General features: G+C 39.9%; 7 non-coding genes across 7 annotated transcripts; all 7 read right to left on the bottom strand.

The window, feature by feature from the left end:
• Positions 1-588: 588 nt before the first annotated feature.
• LOC121182734 lies at positions 589-729 on the bottom strand. Its single transcript, XR_005894136.1, has one exon. It is a non-coding gene; the product is annotated as a U4 spliceosomal RNA (small nuclear RNA).
• A 1,108-nt stretch (positions 730-1,837) lies between these two features.
• On the bottom strand, positions 1,838-1,978 carry LOC121182748. Its single transcript, XR_005894149.1, has one exon. It is a non-coding gene; the product is annotated as a U4 spliceosomal RNA (small nuclear RNA).
• Positions 1,979-2,658: 680 nt separating this feature from the next.
• LOC121182731 lies at positions 2,659-2,799 on the bottom strand. The gene has a single exon (XR_005894133.1). It is a non-coding gene; the product is annotated as a U4 spliceosomal RNA (small nuclear RNA).
• Positions 2,800-3,482: 683 nt separating this feature from the next.
• Positions 3,483-3,623, bottom strand: LOC121182737. Its single transcript, XR_005894138.1, has one exon. It is a non-coding gene; the product is annotated as a U4 spliceosomal RNA (small nuclear RNA).
• Positions 3,624-4,259: 636 nt separating this feature from the next.
• Positions 4,260-4,400, bottom strand: LOC121182733. The gene has a single exon (XR_005894135.1). It is a non-coding gene; the product is annotated as a U4 spliceosomal RNA (small nuclear RNA).
• A 636-nt stretch (positions 4,401-5,036) lies between these two features.
• Positions 5,037-5,177, bottom strand: LOC121182739. Its single transcript, XR_005894140.1, has one exon. It is a non-coding gene; the product is annotated as a U4 spliceosomal RNA (small nuclear RNA).
• A 665-nt stretch (positions 5,178-5,842) lies between these two features.
• On the bottom strand, positions 5,843-5,983 carry LOC121182740. Its single transcript, XR_005894141.1, has one exon. It is a non-coding gene; the product is annotated as a U4 spliceosomal RNA (small nuclear RNA).
• Positions 5,984-14,671: the final 8,688 nt, after the last annotated feature.

Genomic DNA, 14,671 nt, shown 5'->3' with positions numbered 1-14,671 from the left:
TCTTAGGGTTTCACTCTGTATACTGGGACATGACTATTAAGATGTAATTAGTAGTGATGGGAATTCCAGCTCTTTTAAGACAGACAGTTCTTGTGTAAAATGAATGACTAATGTACAAAACAATACATTATATCCAGTGTTTATTTATAAGGCTTATTATACTCAACATGGAACAGAGTGCTAAAACAAGATACATTTTTAAGTACAAAAACAAATACTCATCTCAGTTTGACAAAAAGATCCAATCTCTAATTGTATATATATTTATAAATGTTTAACTATTTACAGTGAAAGAACATGGAGAAGCTTAGAGAATCACACAAGAAAATATATAAAAGAAAATGTGTTGGAAACAAAAGAAAAGAAAAAATCAGCATCCAGGTAACAGCTAGTTTTTAGTGAAGTGTTAAGAAAAACCAAATTCCTCCACTTTGAGAGATTGATCTTGTTTCTGTGTGTGTGTGTTTGGCCCTTGTAAACCCCGCCCTCCTCTTCTGCTCAGTGTGAAAATAAACCCTGTCACACGCCATATATTGTTTTCATTATGTTAGTGATTTAATCCTGCTTTATATTTAACAGTGAGATCAGTCTCCGTAGAGACCGTCAAAAATTGCCATTGCCGACTATATTTCAAGTCGTCAAGGCGGGGTATTGGGTAAAGTTTTCAACTAGCAATAATCGCGCCTCGGATAAACCTCATAGGCTACGATACTGCCACTGCGCAAAGATGCAGTGGAAACGTTGCAGGGGGAGGGTCCCTAACAGCTGCACACCCCTGTCTTAGGGTTTTACTCTGTATACTGGGACATGACTATAAAGTTATACTGAGATGATGTAGTTAGTTATTAATGTTTGGATAAGAAAAGTCAGCTTAAGTGTAGTTAGATGGAGTTGAACTGTTGTTTAAATGAGTTAAAAGTGTCATTTAGCTGTTGATCATAATGCCCCTTCAACGTGCCTTGTGATTGTAGTTAGGTAGGTGGGACAAGTTATTTAAATGTTTGGGCCATTGATGATTTGGCCTATGACCTGTCCAGTGTGTACCACACCTCTGCCTCAGTGTCAGCTGGGATTGGCTCCAGCCTCCCTCACAACACTGTAAAAACAATAAGGACATTTAATGGATGGACTACAACATAAAGTTACTAAAAAAGTGTCCCAAAAGAGACCTTCAAGTCATTTGAGACCACATATTGTTGCATGAGAACTACATTAAAAAGACAGAGCTTTAAGAAAAACCAGATACCTCCCCTTTGAGATCTTGTTTCTGTGCATGTGTGTCCCTTGTAAACCCCGCCCTCCTCTCCTGCTCAGTGTGAAAATAAACCCTGTCACACACCACATAGTGTTTTAAATATGTTAATGATTTAATTCTGCTTTATATTTAACAGTTAGATCAGTCTCTGAGGAGACTATCAAAAATTGCCATATTTGGGCCATTGATGGTTTGGCCTATGACCTGTCCAGTGTGTACCACACCTCTGCCTCAGTGTCAGCTGGGATTGGCTCCAGCCTCCCTCACAACACTGTAAAAACAATAAGGACATTTAGTGGATGGACTACAACATAAAGTTACTAAAAAAGTGTCCCAAAAGATTCCTTCAAGTCATCTGAGACCACATATTGTTGCATGAGAACTACATTAAAAAGACAGAGCTTTAAGAAAAACCAGATACCTCCCCTTTGAGAGATTGATCTTGTTTCTGTGTGTGTGAGTGTCCCTTGTAAACCCCGCCCTCCTCTCCTGCTCGGTGTGAAAATAAATTCTGTCACACACCACATAGTGTTTTAATCTGTTAGTGATTTAATTATGCTTTATATTTAACAGTAAGATCAGTCTCCGTAGAGACCGTCAAAAATTGCCTTTGCCGACTATATTTCAAGTCGTCAAGGCGGGGTATTGGGTAAAGTTTTCAACTAGCAATAATCGCACCTCGGATAAACCTCATAAGCTACGATACTGCCACTGCGCAAAGATGCAGTGGAAACGTTGCAGGGGGAGGGTCCCTAACAGCTGCACACCCCTGTCTTAGGGTTTTACTCTTTATACTGGGACATGACTATTAAGTTATACTGAGATGATGTAGTTAGTTATTAATGTTTGGATAAGAAAAGTCAGCTTAAGTGTAGTTAGATGGAGTTGAACTGTTGTTTAAATGAGTTAAAAGTGTCATTTAGCTGTTGATCATAAGTTCCCCTTCAACGTGCCTTGTGATTGTAGTTAGGTAGGTGGGACAACTTATTTAAATGTTTGGGCCATTGATGGTTTGGCCTATGACCTGTCCAGTTTGTACCACACCTCTGCCTCAGTGTCAGCTGGGATTGGCTCCAGCCTCCCTCACAACACTGTAAAAACAATAAGGACATTTAATGGATGGACTACAACATAAAGTTACTAAAAAAGTGTCCCAAAAGAGACCTTCAAGTCATTTGAGACCACATATTGTTGCATGAGAACTACATTAAAAAGACAGAGCTTTAAGAAAAACCAAATACCTCCCCTTTGAGATTGATCTTGTTTCTGTGTGTGTGCGTTTGGCCCTTGTAAACCCCGCCCTCCTCTCCTGCTCAGTGTGGAAATAAACCCTGTCACACCCCATATATTGTTTTCATTATGTTAATGATTTAATCCTGCTTTATATTTAACAGTAAGATCAGTCTCCATAGAGACCGTCAAAAATTGCCATTGCCGACTATATTTCAAGTCGTCAAGGCGGGGTATTGGGTAAAGTTTTCAACTAGCAATAATCGCGCCTCGGATAAACCTCATAGGCTACGATACTGCCACTGCGCAAAGATGCAGTGGAAACGTTGCAGGGGGAGGGTCCCTAACAGCTGCACACCCCTGTCTTAGGGTTTTACTCTGTATACTGGGACATGACTATAAAGTTATACTGAGATGATGTAGTTAGTTATTAATGTTTGGATAAGAAAAGTCAGCTTAAGTGTAGTTAGATGGAGTTGAACTGTTGTTTAAATGAGTTAAAAGTGTCATTTAGCTGTTGATCATAATGCCCCTTCAACATGCCTTGTGATTGTAGTTAGGTAGGTGGGACAAGTTATTTAAATGTTTGGGCCATTGATGGTTTGGCCTATGACCTGTCCAGTGTGTACCACACCTCTGCCTCAGTGTCAGCTGGGATTGGCTCCAGCCTCCCTCACAACACTGTAAAAACAATAAGGACATTTAATGGATGGACTACAACATAAAGTTACTAAAAAAGTGTCCCAAAAGAGTCCTTCAAGTCATTTGAGACCACATATTGTTGCATGAGAACTACATTAAAAAGACAGAGCTTTAAGAAAAACCAGATACCTCCCCTTTGAGATTGATCTTGTTTCTGTGCGTGTGTGTCCCTTGTAAACCCCGCCCTCCTCTCCTGCTTGGTGTGAAAATAAAAAAAATAAATCCTGTCACACACCACATAGTGTTTTAATATATTAGCGATTTAATTCTGCTTTATATTTAACAATAAGAGCAGTCTCCGTAGAGACCGTCAAAAATTGCCTTTGCCAACTATATTTCAAGTCGTCAAGGCGGGGTATTGGGTAAAGTTTTCAACTAGCAATAATCGCGCCTCGGATAAACCTCATAGGCTACGATACTGCCACTGCGCAAAGATGCAGTGGAAACGTTGCAGGGGGAGGGTCCCTAACAGCTGCACACCCCTGTCTTAGGGTTTCACTCTGTATACTGGGACATGACTATTAAGATGTACTTAGTAATGATGGGAATTCCAGCTCTTTTAAGAGAGCCAGTTCTTGTGTAAAATGAATGACTAATGTACAAAACATACATTATATCCAGTGTTTATTTATAAGGCTTATTATACTCAACATGAAACAGAGTGCTAAAACAAGATACATTTTTAAGTACAAAAACATATACTCATCTCAGTTTGACAAAAAGATCCAATCTCTAATTGTATATATATTTATAAATGTTTAACTATTTACAGTGAAAGAACATGGAGAAGTCTAGAGAATCACACAAGAAAATATATAAAAGAAAATGTGTTGGAAACAAAAGAAAAGAAAAAATCAGCGTCCAGGTAACAGCTAGTTTTTAGTGAAGTGTTAAGAAAAACCAAATTCCTCCACTTTGAGAGATTGATCTTGTTTCTGTGTGTGTGTGTTTGGCTCTTGTAAACCCCGCCCTCCTCTTCTGCTCAGTGTGAAAATAAACCCTGTCACACGCCATATATTGTTTTCATTATGTTAATGATTTAATCCTGCTTTATATTTAACAGTAAGATCAGTCTCCGTAGAGACCGTCAAAAATTGCCATTGCCGACTATATTTCAAGTCGTCAAGGCGGGGTATTGGGTAAAGTTTTCAACTAGCAATAATCGCGCCTCGGATAAACCTCATAGGCTACGATACTGCCACTGCGCAAAGATGCAATGGAAACGTTGCAGGGGGAGGGTCCCTAACAGCTGCACACCCCTGTCTTAGGGTTTTACTCTGTATACTGGGACATGACTATTAAGATGTAATTAGTAGTGATGGGAATTCCAGCTCTTTTAAGACAGACAGTTCTTGTGTAAAATGAATGACTAATGTACAAAACATACATTATATCCAGTGTTTATTTATAAGGCTTATTATACTCAACATGAAACAGAGTGCTAAAACAAGATACATTTTTAAGTACAAAAACAAATACTCATCTCAGTTTGACAAAAAGATCCAATCTCTAATTGTATATATATTTATAAATGTTTAACTATTTACAGTGAAAGAACATGGAGAAGCTTAGAGAATCACACAAGAAAATATATAAAAGAAAATGTGTTGGAAACAAAAGAAAAGAAAAAATCAGCGTCCAGGTAACAGCTAGTTTTTAGTGAAGTGTTAAGAAAAACCAAATTCCTCCACTTTGAGAGATTGATCTTGTTTCTGTGTGTGTGTGTTTGGCCCTTGTAAACTCCACCCTCCTCTCCTGCTCAGTGTGAGAACAAACCCTGTCACACACCACATAGTGTTTTCATTATGTTACTGATTTAAATTTGTTTTATATTTAACAGTGAGATCAGTCTCCGTAGAGACTGTCAAAAATTGCCATTGCTGACTATATTTCAAGTCATCAAGGCGGGGTATTGGGTAAAGTTTTCAACTAGCAATAATCGCACCTCGGATAAACCTCATAGGCTACGATACTGCCACTGCGCAAAGATGCAGGGGAAATGTTGCAGGGGGAGGGTCCCTAACAGCTGCACACCCCTGTCTTAGGGTTTTACTCTGTATACTGGGACATGACTATTAAGTTATACTGAGATGATGAAGTTAGTTATTAATGTTTGGATAAGAAAAGTCAGCTTAAGTGTAGTTAGATGGAGTTGAACTGTTGTTTAAATGAGTTAAAAGTGTCATTTAGTTGTTGATCATAATGCCCCTTCAACGTGCCTTGTGATTGTAGTTAGGTAGGTGGGACAAGTTATTTAAATGTTTGGGCCATTGATGGTTTGGCCTATGACCTGTCCAGTGTGTACCACACCTCTGCCTCAGTGTCAGCTGGGATTGGCTCCAGCCTCCCTCACAACACTGTAAAAACAATAAGGACATTTAATGGATGGACTACAACATAAAGTTACTAAAAAAGTGTCCCAAAAGAGTCCTTCAAGTCATTTGAGACCACATATTGTTGCATGAGAACTACATTAAAAAGACAGAGCGTTAAGAAAAACCAAATGCCTCCAGTTTGAGAGATTAATCTTGTTTGTGTGTATGTGCCCCTTGTAAACCCCGCCCTCCTCTCCTGCACAGTGCGGAAATAAATCCTGTCACACGCCACGACTACGTTAGTTATTTAACTCTGCTTTATATTTAACAGTGAGATCAGTCTCCGTAGAGACCGTCAAAAATTGCCATTGCCGACTATATTTCAAGTCGTCAAGGCGGGGTATTGGGTAAAGTTTTCAACTAGCAATAATCGCGCCTCGGATAAACCTCATAGGCTACGATACTGCCACTGCGCAAAGCTGATTTCCTTTTCGTAAGGGACAGAGAGTCACTCTGCTGTATACGTTGTTAACTTACGGTGCCACAGCTTCTGTTTAAGACGGCCATACGGTGCTCAGAGCACAATTAAAACCGTAATCTCCACCAACCCTGCTGCTTGTTACAGTTCGTTTTATTTATGTGTTTGTTTTAATCGTACATTTATTTCCAACTGTCGCCACGACGCAATGCATCATGGGATCGACTCTCCCATATTCTCGTTGTAATCTCAGGCCCCGCCCCCATGCGTACACTTTACTGTCATTTTAAGGAATAAAACGTTTTGCTTTTGTACAAAGAGTGTGCAGAAAAGCCAACAGCACACAAAGTGCTTATTTTAATGTAAGAGTGAACGTCGGATGTGAGCAGCGACAACTACGGTGGCCCATTTGACCTAATTTCAAATCGCAAATTCCTGTTTGGGAGTCTTAACATACAGAACTCCGGAAAAAAAAACCCCAAACAAATCAATTTTGAACTGTTGCAACAGACAACAACAATTGTCCTGTATATTTACATTGATGCGGCAAAATTAAATTCGCACAATTCTCTTCGAGGAACAACATTTCAAACGTCCTGAAAAAAGTAGTTCCCGGTCATCATGGCTCTTTCGACAATGCTATGCTACTGAAACACCACCAGATGCCAGTGTAGACAAGGATACGCCTGCTCTACTCGCACTGTGAAGGGTCGTCGATTTGAAATATGTAATCTGTTTACAGGGGAAAAAATATTATTTCTACAGGCTGTGTTTTCTAACTACCACCACTAACATCAATTGTAGATTGCACTCATTACGTTCACTGGATTGCTAACGTAACTTAAACTGTTGGGATAATAAGATTGATCAAGTTTAAATGCAAAATAAGACAATAATGCATATAAAATTATTGCTTTTTTTTTTTTTTTTTTTAAAAACGTAGTCTGGTAGACGTTAAGGAGTACGAGATCATACTTTTTTCACCTGCTCCTTAAGAAGTCTGTAGAAGAAATAAAACTTTGAAGGAAGAAATATCTTGTAAATTGTTCGGAGAGTTATGTCCAAACACAGAAATGAATCAACACGGGGCTTTTCGTGACTTCCACCTGTTCAGTACCTGTTCGATGCGCTGCAGAGATGCTGGTCTGAGGTTAACAAGTAGGAAAAACGGCCACACTGCTGCTCTGTCGACTTTTGTCCCGTTAACCAAATAGCAATTAGCACCCGTTAAAATTATGTTGTCCGCAGCGACCCTCAGCGGTTGGGGTCAAGGCAAGGCAAGATTACCAACAATACAACAACGTTCATATTCGAGAAACGCATATGGACAGGGACCAGACTTAAAAACATAACCTGAAATTAAATTTGTACTTGTGGTATATACCCTATTTGTGTTTGTAATAGATTGCCTTTCCTAATTTTGCATTAAACTCATCCCTTGTTTGCAAAAACCTGTTCATTTTAGGCTCTGAGTCTCTGAGCCAGAGACGATTATAGACTGGACTGGAGAATAGATGGGAAGCATACGACAGAATGTATAATATTCCTGAGAAAGCTTTAAAGAGACATGAGCTGCACTGTTGTTAGCAGTCGTGACTCATGATTTTTGCCAGTTAATTCACCTGTTAAAATTTGTCATATTTCTTTTTTTTTCCCTGCTTCATCTTTTCATTTCACAATATGACACCTTTCCGAAGGTTACAGAGCCAAAAAATTCAGAGTTGCAACAGAAAAATAAATAAGACAAAACAAACACCTACCAATGCTGCCCAGGTTAACAAGCACAGTTTCCAGTAGAAATGTAAAAGAGCGCACAGAGCTGATGCAAACATTTCACACTGAACTGCATAGGTTTTGTGGACCACGGTGGTAAATGCTTGGTCATATTTGTTCATCAGTTTGGATCGAGGGCTTAGCTATAAAGTTTTAATGGAGGTCCCAGGATTAAGGGTTTGAGAGGGATGTAGAAACCCTGTTACAGTAAGTAACAGGGGCTACACTACATATTAATTCAAAAATAATGAGCCAAATTTATCAACTGTTAAATCCTCTAGGAGACTGTCACTAGGAAAGAGACTGTCAAAATGGGGTCTGTCTGATACTGTACGTCTATTTTGAACTGGTCATAAACCCTTAGTAATGGTATACACTTTACACAGTGTGTTTGTGGTATGACACAAACTGTAATTTCACTGTGTGGATATTAGAAGCCCTTTCACTTGTTGTGAAGCTTCAGTGGGATAATGCAGGTGCTTTTGGGTGCTCAGCAGATAAGCATTGGCGTGCCAGGTGTTAAAGCTGCCTGGGCTGACACATTAGACAGGGATTTGCTCCTGCCAGAATGTCAGGCCAATGAGGCTCATAGAGCTAGGCTTGGATCACTGTCAGGGACAGGTAAGTACGCAGATAAGGGGATTACACCATGTTTGTGCCAAGTAATCTCAAATGAATCCTGCCAGCCTCTGTTTCATCCTCACCTGGAAAGCCCAAATTTTTCTTTTTTCAACCCAAGAAACACATTACATGGACAGAGTTCAATTCACAAGATGATCCTTTTAACCTGGCTTAAAAAGCATTTGAGGACACGTTGGGTTATGGTCATTTAACAACTGTGACAGTAATAATCTCCTCTAATTCTCTGAGGCACCTGATTACTTTTTTGTATTAGTATTTTCCCTTTTATCACCGGCTCTGCTCGGTCAAGCAATTTGCGGGCTTTTGTAATCAACGGGGCCATGTCATAAGTGAAGTCTGGTTTGGTGGTCCCTCACTTCAAGGCTTAGACTTGACCCGTTGAACATAAAGGGGTCTGTGAGAGCAGTTGAAGTCCCTTTGGGCTGTGGCTCTCCCCATTGGTAGGCAGAGAGATGAAAATAGAGTGTAACAGATGGCTTAGCTGTTTCTGCCATTCAGCACAGACTGCTGGGCAGCCCACAGAATACCATGCCATCCAAAAGGGGCAGCCGATGGTCTTCAACATGCTGAGAGCTATTTCCCCCCTGAAACATAAATCACAGGGCTCAAAAAAAAGAGACAAAACAAAAAACAAAAAAACAAAACCCTACTCAGGTCATGATCTAACCTAATGTACAGCATGTGGTTCAGCTCATTGTAGGTTAAGTAAGACTGTTTTGGGTTGGGGAAATATGAGATTGTCAGCTAAGTCTGTAGACTGTGTATGTGCCAACTAGGCTGATCCAGCTTAGACCACACAGTGCAGCTTTCTCCCTATAATCACACTTTTACAGACCTTGTCAAGGACACACAGCCTCCATGAGCTACTGATCAGTGACTCAATAGGGAATGGATATGCTGCACACTTTGTGTAAACGGGTGTGCATGCAAGCAGGTGTGTGTGTATTTATTTACCCACACAAAAGCTTAGCAGGATGTACACAGGCCATTGTGTAATCTGGGCGACATCAAATCAGCTTGGTTAAGGACATTTATAGATGCTGAGAGTCCCTCTGTTCCTTCTCAGAGTGGGGCCACCTGGACAATACAGGATGAGCTGGGCAAACTGTGATTAGATTGTGTTATGAGCAGAGAGAGGAAAACAGTGACATTTTTCTTGGGTAAAGTGACAGCTCAGCCAGTGCAAGGGGACATCTGATAAGAGAAGACAAATGTCGCTTATGGCGCCTCTTTGTTTCCTCTCTAAACTTCAATGCTAAAGACACTGTGTTTCATTGGTGTTTTAGGTTTGTCCCTCAATGCCACACAGCGATGTGAATACACAATAGAGAGTTTATCTACTCATATATTGTGTACACCTGTAACATACTACTTGCATCTTTAAACATCAGTCTTCAAATTTAGATATTCTTTCTCTGACACACACACACACACATGCGGACATCACACACATGCTTGCAGACTATTCACACCAACCCACACACTGCTGCCACCCTGCTATTCCCAGCTTGTGGTTATTCCCAGCCTGAGTCAGAATGGCACCATAAGCCTATCTGTCCGTTTTATGCCAAAACATGATGTCTCCCTGTCGCACATGCCTTTGCGGAGGATCTGAGCTTTGCATACACTTGCCATAGCTCAGTTGTTCGCACATATCTCCCTTTCTCTATAATTACTTATAAGTCATATTGACAGCTGGAGGCACACTCAGCTAAGTCAGGAAGCCATTCACATCAGGGTGCTCCCTGTGCTTTGGTTTTACATAACCCCCCTGTTGAGTCTTTTTTCACACCTTTATCATTCACCACCATGACATTTTCCTGTGTGTGTGAACTGCTCCATTTGTTATCTCTGCATCTTCAGTAGAGTATACCTGGCATCCTTCACCAGGTGATACAAGCAAAAACTGATAGATACTGACATTACACTTGGATAGCAAAGGCACAAGGCTATCACTGTGAGAATGTGAAGAATAACATCATATTTTCCTTGTGATTTTCCTTGTGATGTGATTAGACGATTAGAGCATAAGATTAACATGGCATTTACATTCCCAGTGTTGACACCTGTGCTAAAAAGGAATGCAGCGATGGTGTGATAATGTAGCTTTGTATGAAAGCCAAGACCAACTGGTGTATGTTATTTACCAAATGGCATATGATTAACACAACTTCATCTGTGAAAGTCTTATGTTTTTTAGGGAAGAACTAATACATAAAGTCTGCAAAAGTCTGCCGTAGTGAAAAATTACCAAAATACTTCCTAAACTTTAACACTACTTTAACTTGTATATGTAATATCTATATATGCCATCTTTGCAGTAATAGCATTGGTGATGACTTACTGATGATGCTCAGATATGCCTCAGTGTCCTAATGAACTTGCTAATGATGTGTGCCCTCGATAACCACTTACTTATCTTACGTACAATTCCTCATTATATTGGACTCTGTGAAAATGCAAACACTTTACTTAATGACAAAAAACAATTCAGAGACAAGTCACGGCTCAATGCCTCCTGTACAACAGATATAACGTACAATAGATGTTACTTTGTGACTATGAAAACATATCAGCTAAATGTAACATAAATGTTTGGGAAAAGGGTCAAATAGCGAGAGCTACACATGGCGGACACAGCATTAGTGTAATATACTATCACAGCAATAAATACTAGTCTTAGTATCTATAATTTGTCAGTTGTGATGTTGTTGTCTCAGTTTGCATTTGTCTTTAGACACACTATCCACACAATAAAGGTGGATATAAAATGTGTAACGGTTAATCCTGCTGGCAACATTTTACTTTATGTCTCCCTGCATTTTTATAAGCAGCATATAAATATTGAATAAATGGTTTATTACACACTCTAATGTAGTTTTAAGGAGATATAAGGGTTCATTAATGTATCTGACAACAACTATAACTCCTCTTGTGGGCTCCCATTAGTGCAGGTCAGTGTGTATACAGATAATGAATGACAATACAGTAAAACTCAATTGCAATAATAATGATTTGTTGTCACAGGAGAAGTTCCAATAGTTGACAAGCACTGTACATTACAAACATATAGAAATGTCCTTATAGCTGCATACAGCTTCATTATAGTTTGTCATAAACCAGTTATTGCATGTTTATATACTGCTTTTTAATGCTAAGTAGTTTTTAGCACTTTGTTAATGAGGTTGATAGTTAATGAAACAATATAAGCTGCCACCTACAGAGGGCAGTATAACTACATGGCAAACAGGGTGAACTATGAACCTTGAATCTGATATAAGCACTACATCATTATGGACAACTGAAATGCTGTATCATAAATTAGGCTGTATAATACGTTGATAGCCAAACATTTTACAGCCTGGACCAGCTGAGGGACACTATTTGACAAATGGCACTGTTTGACAACGGCATGATAACAGATCATCACTATTCAAGCAACATAAAGGCGAGTTGCAGGAAGGTATAGGCGCATTGATCAAAATGTCATCACAGTCAGGCTATCTAGTCGGACAAAGTGAACTTCTATTCCACTTTAGTGAATTTAAAGAGCTTGACTTGGCCTTTCCTGGCTACCGACATCCCCTGGGCTAGCATGTTCCAAGACTCAGCAGCCTCATTACTCTTTAGACAAACAGGTTTGGACATATTGAACTCAGACCCAAAACAACCTGGCTCAACCCCGCCACTTTCCACTCCCCGAGCTCTATTTGTGACCGGGGAGTGTTTGTCTCTCTCACTCTAGCTCTGGGTGTCTGTTTGCCTGACACTTGTCTGGCTTGGCCTACTTTCTCCTTGATCTCATCAGTCAATGTGAGGACCTGTGAAGGCCATCTCCCCATCTTGCTCTGTGAATCTCTGCCAGCTCTGTGCCTGTGTCAGCAGTTAGGGACTAACTCACACCCACACAATCTCGAGTCTTCGCTCCAGGGCCCACTGGGCAAAGGCAGCACATCTCCCCAAACAGACAGCCTCATTTGCATACCCATAAATCACTTACAAAACTGACACCCAGCCACACAACAAGGCATGACATGGAGTTACAAAAGCCAGTCTGCCAAATTGCAGTGTTATCTGATACCAGGCTCTAAGGCAAAAATAAGCTATTCATATAACCTCTTGGATGATGATGGAGCCAATCAAGCTTGAGTAGTACTTACACCCATATGGCTCATATCTGAAATCAAAGAAAGTTTTAAGCCCCTCGCTGCATGAATGTGTCAAGAAACTGTGAATTTCTTACTAAATAAACCAAAAACATATGGCTTGATTCAAAGGTTGTTACAAATTCACAAGACTATAAAGGATTGTTGCACTTTCTAAAACTTAACTAGATTTAAGAGCTGCGAAATTATACTTCTTGTGATTAACGATTCAGCCGCCAAGGTACAGCGAGCACACCAATAATTTGTGTTATAATGACTACTAATACGGCTCTTGTAAGGACATAGTCAAATGGGGCTCAGTGAAATATAAATAACTGAGGGGTGGTTGCTTTGGAAAATATTTTTAAACCGAGCAGCAATGTCCCCACGTTCCCTTTCCACACTAATCTGTGTTCATTTGCATGAAATACCAATGCTTTATTTATATTTTATTTAGTTGTTTAATTGACATGGAATGTGCAATTACATTCAGTCACTTAAAATATAACAATTTGTATTTGTACACGTAGAGCTTAAACTGACATCTAATTTACTGTTACTGTCCCCTGGTGTGCTTTCAGATAAAGATCAGTATATTATAATTTTCATCGTACTTGTGCATCATCATAACAGCAGAAACGATGCAACATTAAAAAAAGGAACAATGACCGTAGTGATAATATTATTAGTTTATATAATAATTAGCTTTAAAGAAACAGTTCACCCAAGGCAATATGAATCTTGATGCAGTTTTGTTTTTTATTTTGTTTAAAGATAACTGCTGCTGAAGCTTCTGCTGCCACTGCAATATGACTGTGAACAGAAACTCATTACTCAAAGGATCAAGAAATGACATTAAAAAAAAAAAAAATCAACAGTGATGTGTCTTTGTCTTGATAACTGACAGACCACGCTGTCAACAGTTTTCACTTGGAACTGCTGTATATCCTTTCAAAGGCAATATCAGCTGTCCACAGTGATGGCTGCTGATTACCCTGGGTAAACATGAGATTGTTTCTGGACAGACATGTGCTCTGGGCTGTTTCCAAATGCCAGTTTTTAATTGTTGTGAGCACTTCCAGTGAAATGGTTGTAGCTGCTCGGACGGTGAGGTCATGTCCTCTGTATTGTTTGGGGGAATGTAGGACTACAGACCTGAGGAGGAATTTACATTCTATAAACAAGTCAGACATGAATGAACCTCATCATGTGGGCAAATTCTGATATATTGTTTACAGTTAGTTCTGCACTAACTTTTTAGTGTCTACATTTTTTAGTGTCTGGGGGGGTTTTGTGGTGGAAAAAAAAATTTACAGTCATGGCCTCGGTAGTCCTGTGCCTCCATGGATCTTTTTCACAGAGGACATTTTGACATTCAAAGCTGGAAAAGCTCTGGTGTAAATAATAAAAGTTATGATGACTGAATTCTACTTAGCTCCTTTAGTCTCTTGGTCCTTGCATGCTGGCTCACAGCCACTCTGTCCTCACTCAGGGGGACACTTGAACAGAACAGAGCCATTGATAATGTTAATAGTAACACCTGTGCTTTTCATACTATGACAAGTCAAAATGTCTGTGGTGGAAAAAGTCTCACTGGGTTATTTTGGTGGCAGATGTCTCAGCTCAGCAGAACATATTTCTGAACTGTCTGCAAACTGTCTGTCCTGTAGGATGAGCTGGGAAATGTGGGTCTTTTTGACCTTTTAAACTTGTCATGGATCAACAAGTTAACAGGCGTGTTTTTTTTTTTCATGGAGCTGTATCCTCATATGTCACTGGCTTATTTTCCCAAAAAAAACATCTCTTTTGTTATGTTATGACCTGACAGGATTATGTAACTGTGTATATAGTCTACTGTAGATGGAGCGGGAACGGCCGTGAAACCTACACGATTGTTAATATTTTTAATAAACTGCCTGGATTGTCCTGGAACCTCCCCTAAAGTCTCCTGTTGGATCCGGAACACACTTTAGGAACCACAGCGCGGGGCTGCGGTCACACCGCTCCCACCGCCCGCGGAAATATTTCGGTGCGTCGGCGAATAGACGACACAACTTCTTCCTTTTCTCCCCCTCTTCCCTCACTCTTTGTCTTTACTACTTGCCGTTTGTTTGTCTCCGCACGCAGCGGC

This window comes from Toxotes jaculatrix, chromosome 5, assembly GCF_017976425.1.
Source record: "Toxotes jaculatrix isolate fToxJac2 chromosome 5, fToxJac2.pri, whole genome shotgun sequence".
In the NCBI taxonomy this organism is placed as follows: Eukaryota; Metazoa; Chordata; class Actinopteri; family Toxotidae; genus Toxotes; species Toxotes jaculatrix.
This window is presented reverse-complemented; position numbering and strand designations above follow the sequence as displayed.